Source organism: Pollicipes pollicipes, unplaced genomic scaffold (genome assembly GCF_011947565.3).
Source record: "Pollicipes pollicipes isolate AB1234 unplaced genomic scaffold, Ppol_2.1 Scaffold_6052;HRSCAF=7182_pilon_pilon_pilon, whole genome shotgun sequence".
Taxonomy (NCBI): Eukaryota; Metazoa; Arthropoda; class Thecostraca; order Pollicipedomorpha; family Pollicipedidae; genus Pollicipes; species Pollicipes pollicipes.
Genome location: NW_023596805.1, coordinates 1,209,684 through 1,219,952, shown reverse-complemented (window position 1 = coordinate 1,219,952; position 10,269 = coordinate 1,209,684). Strand labels below are relative to the sequence as shown.

The following is a 10,269-nucleotide window of genomic DNA, read 5'->3' as shown; positions in this document are numbered from 1 at the left end:
GGTCCTGTGGCGCAATGGATAACGCGTCTGACTACGGATCAGAAGATTCCAGGTTCGAATCCTGGCAGGATCGGGGCTTTTCTCGATGGCCTCAGCTGGCGGTGTGTCGGCACGTCAGATGGCTCGGCGATATCTCGGACAGGCTAGATGTTGATTTTCTCGATTTTGAAATACACGAACGGTACAATTTTGTCACGCTGTTCATTTGCTCATATCTTACTGACCTGTGTACAGTTCAACCTTCCTTCAACCTGCATTTATAGCAGCGCTAAGTGGTCAAAAGGCTCTTACCATATCAGCAACGTATGCAGAATACTCTTGTGAGACCGTGAGACCGTGAACCTAGCCGCGCGCACAAATAGACCAACATGCTTCTATCCTTCGGTCGTTGCGGTACTCCTGAAGCGCACGAGCGTCACCAGTGTATCAAGAGTGACGACAGCAGCATAGGGTGGAGAGACCCTACTGGTGGGCACAGCCTACCAGTACAAGTATACAATGGAGAGACTTCCCCCATTTTCATGGCCCCCTGTACACATACATGGTGGAGTGTATCCATTGTATGTCTGCACAGGTGCGCTCTGCCATCGGTGGGGCACCTCCACTGTGCGGCTGTGCTGGTGGGTTGCGATGAGCAGTGTGGTCTCTCCACTGTATACCTGCTTTGGTGGGTTGCGATGAGCAGTGTAGTCTCTCCACTGTATACCTGTTCTGGTGGGTTGCGATGAGCAGTGTAGTCTCTCCACTGTATACCTGTTCTGGTGGGTTGCGATGAGCAGTGTAGTCTCTCCACTGTATACCTGTTCTGGTGGGGTTGCGATGAGCACTGTGGTCTCTCCACTGTATACCTGTTCTGGTGGGTTGCGATGAGCAGTGTGGTCTCCATTGCATACCTGTTCTGGTGGGCTGCGCATCTGTGGGGTGTCTCCACTGTGCGACTGCATTGGTGGCTTACCATGATCAGTCCAGTCTCTCCACTGTATACTTGTTTAGGTGGGTTTTGCCCATCGATATGTTCTCTCCGCCGTTCACTACTGTCGTCGTTATCGACAAGTCGATGACGCCCTTGGCTTTTGGGAGTGCTGTAAACGGACGCCGTATAATTAGCACGTTGGTCTATTTGTGTACACGACTATGCTCAGTCTCACACGAGCAAACTGCGTATGACACCGATACAGTAGAGCATTGCGGATCCCTCAGCAAAGCTATGAAGACAGGCTGAACAAAAGTTGTACCATGTGCAGGACAGTGGTGCGATATGAACAGGTTGAACAGCTTGGTAAAAAATGTGCACTCAGTGCACTACAGGAGAGATAAGGACATCAACATTCGGCATGGCTGGTATATCACCGTGTCAGCCGGCCAATACCGACCATTGCCAGCGGAGGCAACGGGAAAAGGTGCGATCCTGTCAGGATTCGAACCTGGAATCTTCTGATCCGTAGTCAGACGCGTTATCCATTGCGCCACAGGACCACGCGAAAAATCGGGGAGGGGTCATTCTGCGGAAAAGTTAATGCAATGGGACAGGGGGGTGACAGGGTGAGACAAGCCTGAGAGGATTATTGACCATAGTCGGATTCTAGAGGGACATGAGGAATCTATGCTTTCTGAAGACGACCGAAAGAGCTAAGCTGGGTTCCATTGTTGAAATGGGGCCATCTTGTTGAAAATGGGGCCAGACATGGAATCTGGCCCGTGGGGTGTGGCTTCCTCTTCCGATGCGGAAGATGAAGAAGTTGGGGCTCCAGTCCACTGACCTGTGAGGAGAAAGTGCGTCGAATTCAGCGGAAAGCTCGTTTCTATCTTTTGGTGTGGATTTAGCCATTGTTTGCTGCTTGGCCCCCCGATCCTAGCCGTATGTCACCATGTTAAGTGGATCCACGTTTGGTGCACGAAAACGCCGGACCATTTTGACTCACTTTCGAACCTATACACGACATATTCAGTTTGCAATCATTTAAGCTGCAGGCGATTTAAAAATTGCATAGTATCCACATTATTTCCATAGTCAGCACATTGTAGTCATAATTGCATGCCAAACAAGGCAAAGATCGCCTGTTTGGATGGTTTCATGCAAATATCTGACAACTACTACGGCACAAATTCAGTAGCTTGGTTTCCCGTTGTTGAGAACTGCATTATCCTGGGATCAGTGATGACAAACATATAAACCTTCAGAGAGCGTGACAGCTGCGCTGAGCAACCTTGCAATGAAATTTTACTCATGGTTAACAGCTGAGACAGCGCCTTGTTCATCGCCTGTGATACGAATTTTGCAGTATTGTCCATGGCCAGTGTATGTGTTACTGTATCTTCACTGTTGCAGCTGGGGTCATACCTTTCTTTGATAAGACATCAGTTTGCGCTTGGTGACCATTACTTTAATGCTGCTGCGCTGTGTAAAATGTGTAAAATGTAAGTAATATATACATGCACTGTATTAGCCAATGGGTGCATTTTTCTTATTTATCAATTTTCGGGTGGTAAAATTGGACAGTTGAGCGGGCACTTTAAGGAAATGTAATGCAATGCCGGGAGCACAGCAAGAAGCTATTTTGAACAGGAGCTTTTAAAGCACGCCAAAACACGCATTTGTCAGTAACAGCTGCTTAAAGCCCTGGGAGGTTTTCTCCATATTTTGCAGTCGTGCCGGTGTAACACTGGCGCCTCTACTTCAAGCGCTAATCTTACATTCACATTTACCTTGAGGTAATTCAAACATGTTTTATTAGTGCACCGCTGCCCGAGTGATCCTTCATTCAGCCCGGGCTACAACTAAAACCTTCGATCCTGCCAGGATTCGAACCTGGAATCTTCTGATCCGTAGTCAGACGCGTTATCCATTGCGCCACAGGACCGATTAATGGTGCGCAAGAGGCAATTATTTCGAGCGAGGGGGCAATGCCATGATGTCTTTGCAGGGTAGGGGTCAAGCAGGCTTGACATGATCCATGATCAAGGTTTACTTGAAAGAGGACAGGAATGCTAGGTGCTCCCCATCACGGTCAAAAGCACGGCATTTTGTTCGTTTCGCTTGGTCCTGGTATCATTAGCATAAGTGTGGAGCTACCCATCCCAAAATGTTTTGCTGGATCCACCTTTGACATAAATTCTTACAAATGGAACTACTAATTCACATCCAATACCGGGATGTAAATGAAATGTCATGCCGAGTGATGAGTGTATCTTCTGTGTATTTTCCTGTACTGGTGTTTTCCTGACGGTACTGATGTGTTGTAGCAATTGGTGCGGTCTCTCCACCGTATGTCTGTACTGGTGTGTTGTGGCAATTGGTATGATCTCTTCACTACATGTCTGCACTGATGTGTTGTAGCAATTGGTGTGACCTCTCCACTGTATGCCTGTGCTGGTGTACTGTGTCAACTGGTGCGGTCTCTCCACCGTCGATGCCTGACGCCGGTGTGCCGCGTGAGTTGGTGTGGTCTCTCCACTGTATGCCTGTGCTGGTGTGCTGTATCCATTGGTGTAGTCCTCTCCACTGTATGCCCCCACCGGTCCGGTAGGTCGCCGCGGTTGGTATGGTCTCTCCCCCGCATACCAAGAGCAACACCTCTGGACCCTTCGGTATGGGTACCACTGTATGTACTAAGCCGTATGCCTTCAGTGAATTAATGCGATTATCGACGTATTCTCTAACTGTGTGTCTTCCTGACCTGTAGTGCCGATCTGTGTTGTCTATCCACTGTACTGGCGAGTGGTGCCAGTCGGTGGGCTGTCTCCACTGTACGCCGCTGCCGTCAGCATTGACACACTGATGACGGTTGTGATTACAACGAATGAAGGATAGTAGCATGTTGGCCTAGTTGCGCACACGCCTAATTTCACCCTCTCACAAGAGTGTTCGGCACGCAAAGCTGATACTTTGGTCCGTTGACCCCTGAGTGTGGCTACCGAGACAGATTAAAGCGAGGTTGAACCAAGCACAGACTTACACTACGAGAACGGAAGGGGGGGGGGGGGAGGGGGCGGTGAGTCATTCTGCGCAAAGGCAATGGGGAATAAGGGGAAGGGTAGCAGGGGCTGGGCAAGCTTGATGTTTTTCTTGATCAAGGTCGAATTTAAGGAAAATATGACTACCTATTCCCCTCCTAAGGCGGCGGAATGCACCGAGCTTTGCTCGTTTTCTTGATCTTGGTAAAACTGGCGACAGATTTTGAACCTGACCAGCAGCTATGTAGTTTGATACCTATTCAGTCGAATCGTAGTGTCCGGTTTCTCAGGCTTTGGAAAGTGGGTCAAATTCAGCGAGGAATCCGTTTTCATTTGCTTTTGGGGTAATTATACCCATTGTTCGCTCGTTAGCGCATCACACTATCTCTGAAAACTCTTCAAAACTGATGTATTTATGTTTTGTGCTCGGAAACGCCCGGCCGTTTGCACTCGCATTCGACACTGCGCACTGGACACCCAGTTTCAAACTGGTAAAGCTTCTTGCATTCTGCGAATTCTATTGTAAATCCGTGTAAGTTCCATAGAGGCAGTAAAACCGAAGTCACATCTGCATGAAAAGGGAAATAAAAGTCGCCTGTACGGGTGGGTTGAATGCAAATTTTTGACGACTAGGGCAGCACAAATTTCAATGGCTAGGTTTCTTGTCCTTGGGGCTTTTTTGGTCCTGAGATCAGTGGTGGCAGACGTAGAAAACGTAAGTTGTTACTGTTTTGTCATTGCTTCCCCATTGTTAACAGCCGGGACAAGGTATTGTTCATCAACTGTTCCCCGAATTTGCGGTATTGCCGGTGGCCAGCCTACGTGTTGCTGTTTATCCACCGTGCCGCTCCGGCGACGCGGTCATAAAAGGTGAGGGGGCTGCACTGGTTGGTGCACCTGTACACCTGTACATGCCTGTACAGGTGGGGTGTTCGGAACGGTGTGGTCTCTCCACCGTATGTTCCTCCGTCGTTATGTGCACGCTGATGAGGATCTTGAGCTTCCGTGGCTAATACAACAAACACAGGAGGGAGCTGCACTGGTTGGTCTACCAGATGATGGTTTCTCCACCGTATGCCTGTACTGGTGGGGTGCTCGGACCGGTGTACTCTCTCCCCCGTATGCCTGTACTGGTGGGGTGTTCGGAACACTATAGTCTCTCCACCGTATGCGTGTACTGGTGGAGTGTTCGTAACTGTGTAATCTATCCACCGTATGCCTGTACTGGTGAGGTGTTCGGAACGGTGTAGTCTCTCCACCGTATGCCTGTGCTGGTGGGATGTTCGGAGCGGTGCGGTCTCTCCACCGTATGCCTGTACTGGTGGGGTGCTCGAAACGGTGTAGTCTCTCCCCCGTATGCCTGTACTGGTGGGGTGTTCGGAATGGTGTAGTCTCTCCACCGTATGCTTCTCCTGTCGTTATGTGCACGCTGATGAGAATCTTCACCTTCAATGGCTAATGCAACAAACACAGAACATTCTGGGTTCGTAATATCACATAGTATCCTGCATACAATACCGATACGTTAGAACAAACTGACCACTGACTGCTGCTATAAACACAGATAATCAACGGAAGTCAAGACATGTACCCGAACAATGGTGTGATATGAACAGATGCACAGCACGGTTCAAATGCACGTAGCGTGCAATAAAAAGTAATGAGGAACGATACCATGCAGACTAGCCGACACACTGCTATGCCGACTAGTGCAACGACGCACCGCCAGCGGAGGCAAGGGGAAAAGCTGCGATCCTGCCAGGATTCGAACCTGGAATCTTCTGATCCGTAGTCAGACGCGTTATCCATTGCGCCACAGGACCGATTGGTGGGGCGCAAGGGGCAGGTATTTTGGGGGAGGGGCATACAATGCTGTGTTTGAGGGGCAGGGGGCAGGCAAGCTTGACGTGATCCTTAGTGAATGTCCGATTGGAACGGGACAGGAATGTTTTGTGCCTTCCCAACACGCCCGAAGGCAAGGCATTTGTTCGTTTGCTTGATCCTCGTAGCGTTGACATAAGTGTGGAGTTTAGCCTGTGGAGGTGTAACTCGTATTTTGTCTCAGATGTCTGTTTATCCATTGCTCATTTTTTAGTCTCTAAAAACCGATTCCTTGAAGCTCCAAAAATCCGGCGGGGCGCACGTTTTGCGATGAAGGCGCGTGACTGATCGAGCGAAGTTCTGACGCTGCACGATGCACTCCTGGCTTTGAACTATTCAACATGTTACGACATCAAATTGTATTATTTCCCTGCTCGTTCTAGGTAGAAATCAAACCTAGAATATTTTTATCCGCAGTACGGAGCGTTATCCATTGCGCTGCAGACACGGCTGCCAGTTTTAAGAAGGTAAGCTTTTCTTTGCGAAATAACACACCGAGTGGGAAGGGACAGCGATTAGGAAACCTTGATGAGGGCATTGGTAAAATGTTAATTGAGGGGAAGGCAAGGATATCAGCTATGGTTGGTACCATGGAAAAATGAGACTCTAATTTGTTCTATGACCTAATAAAAATATTACCAAATCCGCGAAGCTAAACCCATCCAGAAATGTTATGCTAGACCCAACCTATTGCAAAACCCGTACAAATGAAACTACTAATTTACACCAAGTACCAGGATATCACTGAAAAAGTTAAGCCGAGCGACGGGGTGTACCCTCCGTGCATTTTCTTACCACATCACCAGAAATCCTGAGCAATGCTGTTCCACATTCTAGAGCTAAGCAAAGTTAGCAATCACGTTATGCACAGGGTTAATGCAACGGTGTGTGGGAGAAGGGGGGGGTCAGACAAGGTGGGGTCAGATTTTTATTGATCGGCGTGGTCTCTCCACACCGTATGTCTGTTCTGGCGGGTGGTAGCAACTAGTGTGGTCTCTCCACCGTTGTCCGTCCTGGCGGGTGGTAGCAATTAGTGGGTCTCTCCACCGTATGCTTCTCTCGCCGTTATTTGCACGCTGATAAGGCTCTTGAGTTTCAAGGGGTAAAACAGTGAACACAGGATAATCTGGGCTCACAGTCGCACATAAGTGTCCTGCATACAACACTGATAAGTTAGAATACACGGACCACTGATTGCTGGTACGAACACGGTAATCGAAAGAAGTTAAAATATCAGGAGGGCAGCGGTGCGATATGAACGCATGAGCAGCGCGAAGTACCCTTAGCGTGCAATACAGAGAATAAAGAACAAAGCCATTTAAGCTAGCCGATATATCGCTGTGCCGACTGGTGCGCGGCACACCGCCAGCGGACGCGAGGAGAAAACTTGCGATCCTGCCAGGATTCGAACCTGGAATCTTCTGATCCGTAGTCAGACGCGTTATCCATTGCGCCACAGGACCGGTTGTCGGGGCACAAGGGGCAGGTATTTTGGGGGAGGGGCAATGCAATGGTGTGGTGGGGCAGCGGTCAGGCAAGCTTGACGTGATCCTTGATCGAGCTCCGGTTGGAAGAGGACAGGAATACTATGTGCTACTCACCACGGCCGGAAGCATGGGATTGTGTTGTTTTATTAATCTCGGTGAGACTGGCATTGAACGTGGAGCCTAGCCCGTGAAGGTGTGATTTCGTCCTCTGTTGCGTTGGGGCTTGAGTCCACTGACCTTTGAGAAGAAAGAGGAAAAATCAGCGAAAATCCTGTTTTGTTCACCTCAAACGTCTGTTTCTTTATTGTCCATTGCTTAGCTCCCGAAACGTAATATTTGAAGTTCCAAAATATGTCAGACGCATGTTTTGCGACGAAGGAGCTGGACCGATCGAAGAAGCTCTGACGCTGCACAATGCACACCTGGCTCCGAAACATCTCAGTCTGAGCAATATTAAATTTCGAGATTTCCGTGTTAGTTTCAGGGAGAAATTAAACCTGGATTTTTTCTCACCCGCATACGGCGCGTTATTCATTGCGCCACAGACACGGCTGCCAGTTTTTGGAGGGGAGCTATTCTGGCGCAGGAGTAATACAGTGGAGCGGGGACGGGGCAGCGGTTAGGAAGCTTGATGACAACATTAATGAAATGTGAAGTGAAGAATGGGGCAAAGTCATGAGTTACGTTAGTGCCACGGAACAATGAGGCTCCTATTTGTTGCATGACTTAATAAAAGTGGCACCAAATCCACGAAGCTAAGCCCATCCAGAAATGCTTTGCTCTATCCACCTGGTGCATAGATTTCTACAAATGGAACTACTTATTTATACGGAATACCAGGATAAAACTGGAAAACTTAGGCCGAGTGATGAGAGTGCCTTCTAAGTATTTTCTCACCACGTCACCAGAAATCACTAGGCAATGCTCTTCCACATTCTAGAGCTGAGCAACAGAACGTTTTGATAATGTGAGCAATCGCATTACGCACAGAGATAATGCAATGATGTGTGGGGGAAGGGGGCAGGGGTAGCCCAAGCTGTGGTTAGGGTTATACTCATCGGTGTGGTCTCTCCACCGTATGCTAGGAACAATACCATTAAGACTGTCCGATATGCATGCCACTGTGTGTACTAAGCCTCTGCCTGTAGTGAATTATCGGTGTGGTCTCTGTGGTCTCTGCGATCTCTCATTGTACGCCTTTCTGAATTGTAGTGCAGGTCGGTGTAGTCTCTCCACTGTACTGGCGAGTGGTGCCAACCTGTGGGTCTTCTCCGCCGTTCACTGCTGCCGTCGTTATTGGCACACTGATGACGCTTGTGGTTACTACAACGAACGAAGGATAGAAGCGTGTTGGTCTGGGTGTGCAAACGTCAGGGTTTACACTCTCACAAGAGTATTCTGCACACACACACAGCTGATAAGGCCGGCTGTTGACTCCTGAGTGCGGCAAAAAAACTCCAAAATATAGGTTGAAGTGAGGTTGAACCAAGCACAGACTAACACAATGAGACTATGAGAACACTAACACTATGAGACCATGAGAACACTAACACTATGAGAACGGGAAGGGCGTCGTCCCTTGCAAAGGGAATGGGGAAGAGGGGGAAGGGTAGCAGGGTTAGGCAAACTTGCAGTTCTTGATCAAAGTCGAATTTAATGAATCTTTGACGACTCCGCGCCCTTCCAAGACAGCAGAAGGCACAGAACTTTGCTCGTTTTTCTTATCTTGGTGAAACTGACACCAAATTTTGAGCCTGACTGGCAAAGGTGCAGTCAGCTTCTTATTCAGTCGAGTTGAAGTGTCCATTCCCCCACCCTTTGGGAAGGGTGCTAAATTCAACGAGCAATCCGTTTTCATTACTGTTGGTGTATTTTTAGCCATTGTTTGCTGATTAGATCACCGAAACTGTCCTGAAAGCTCCTCAAAACTGATGTATCTATGTTTTCTGCTCGAAAACGCCTGGTCGTTTGCACTTACTTTCCCCTCTGCACACTGCACAAACTTTTTGTTTAAGCTTTTTGCAAGTTGAAATTGCATTTTCTGAGTGTTGGTTCCACGGAGGCTGCAAATCACCGTTATCTTTGAATGTTGCAGTTGGAAGTCACGTAACTGATGCATTGCATCCAAATTCTCAACAATTAGCACAGTTAATCGTTTAAATAGTTCAGCTTCTTGTTATTAAATCTGCATTCACCTGGCACCACTGGTAGCAAGCATTTCAACTGTTATAAAGCGTGACAGCTTGGCCATGTTCGCTCACAGGGCAATTTTGTTCATTGTTCACCGCTGAGATCATACGTTGTTTATCCTCTGCTCTCCGAATTTTGTGGTACTGCCCGTGGCCATTCTGTGTCTTACTACGTCTCTACTGTTGCAGGAGGCATATATGTCTTTGTGAAAAGTAACTCGTTTCAGCAGTGACACGTTTAGTGGGTATAACTTGACTGCTGTTGAGCTATGTAAAATGTAGAACATGTAAAAATGTGCGTATGCGTTTTGTTAAACGATCGGCGTATCGTTTTTACGCATTCAAGTTTTTGACGTTGCACTTGGTGCACGTGCGCAGTCTGTCCAAGTATGCAGTTTTACGCATTGGTACGTGATTCTTGGAGGCACAACAACAAAACATTTTATAAGGGGAGTTCTAAAGCGCCCACAAAACAGGCATACTTGCCACCAATAACTGATAACATCCTTCAAGACTTTTTCCCATGTCTTACGGTCGTGCACAGCAAAGGGAGAAGCGACTACTTGTAGTGTTGATTGTATAGTTAGATTTATATTCAGGCAAGTCACACTTTCTTTAATTCACTTTAAATGCGCTTTTGTCCGGATGGTCATTTTCTAAAACCGGTCAGAAAAATAAACCATTCGATCCTGCCAGGATTCGAACCTGGAATCTTCTGATCCGTAGTCAGACGCGTTATCCATTGCGCCACAGGACCG

At 48.0% G+C, this 10,269-nt stretch overlaps 6 non-coding genes across 6 annotated transcripts; 1 reads left to right on the top strand and 5 right to left on the bottom strand.

Annotated features, from left to right (window-relative positions):
• On the top strand, positions 1-73 carry TRNAR-ACG (transfer RNA arginine (anticodon ACG)). Its single transcript has one exon. It is a non-coding gene; the product is annotated as a tRNA-Arg (tRNA).
• Positions 74-1,403: 1,330 nt separating this feature from the next.
• On the bottom strand, positions 1,404-1,476 carry TRNAR-ACG (transfer RNA arginine (anticodon ACG)). Its single transcript has one exon. It is a non-coding gene; the product is annotated as a tRNA-Arg (tRNA).
• A 1,312-nt stretch (positions 1,477-2,788) lies between these two features.
• TRNAR-ACG (transfer RNA arginine (anticodon ACG)) lies at positions 2,789-2,861 on the bottom strand. The gene has a single exon. It is a non-coding gene; the product is annotated as a tRNA-Arg (tRNA).
• A 2,843-nt stretch (positions 2,862-5,704) lies between these two features.
• TRNAR-ACG (transfer RNA arginine (anticodon ACG)) lies at positions 5,705-5,777 on the bottom strand. The gene has a single exon. It is a non-coding gene; the product is annotated as a tRNA-Arg (tRNA).
• A 1,448-nt stretch (positions 5,778-7,225) lies between these two features.
• TRNAR-ACG (transfer RNA arginine (anticodon ACG)) lies at positions 7,226-7,298 on the bottom strand. The gene has a single exon. It is a non-coding gene; the product is annotated as a tRNA-Arg (tRNA).
• A 2,897-nt stretch (positions 7,299-10,195) lies between these two features.
• On the bottom strand, positions 10,196-10,268 carry TRNAR-ACG (transfer RNA arginine (anticodon ACG)). Its single transcript has one exon. It is a non-coding gene; the product is annotated as a tRNA-Arg (tRNA).
• Position 10,269: the final 1 nt, after the last annotated feature.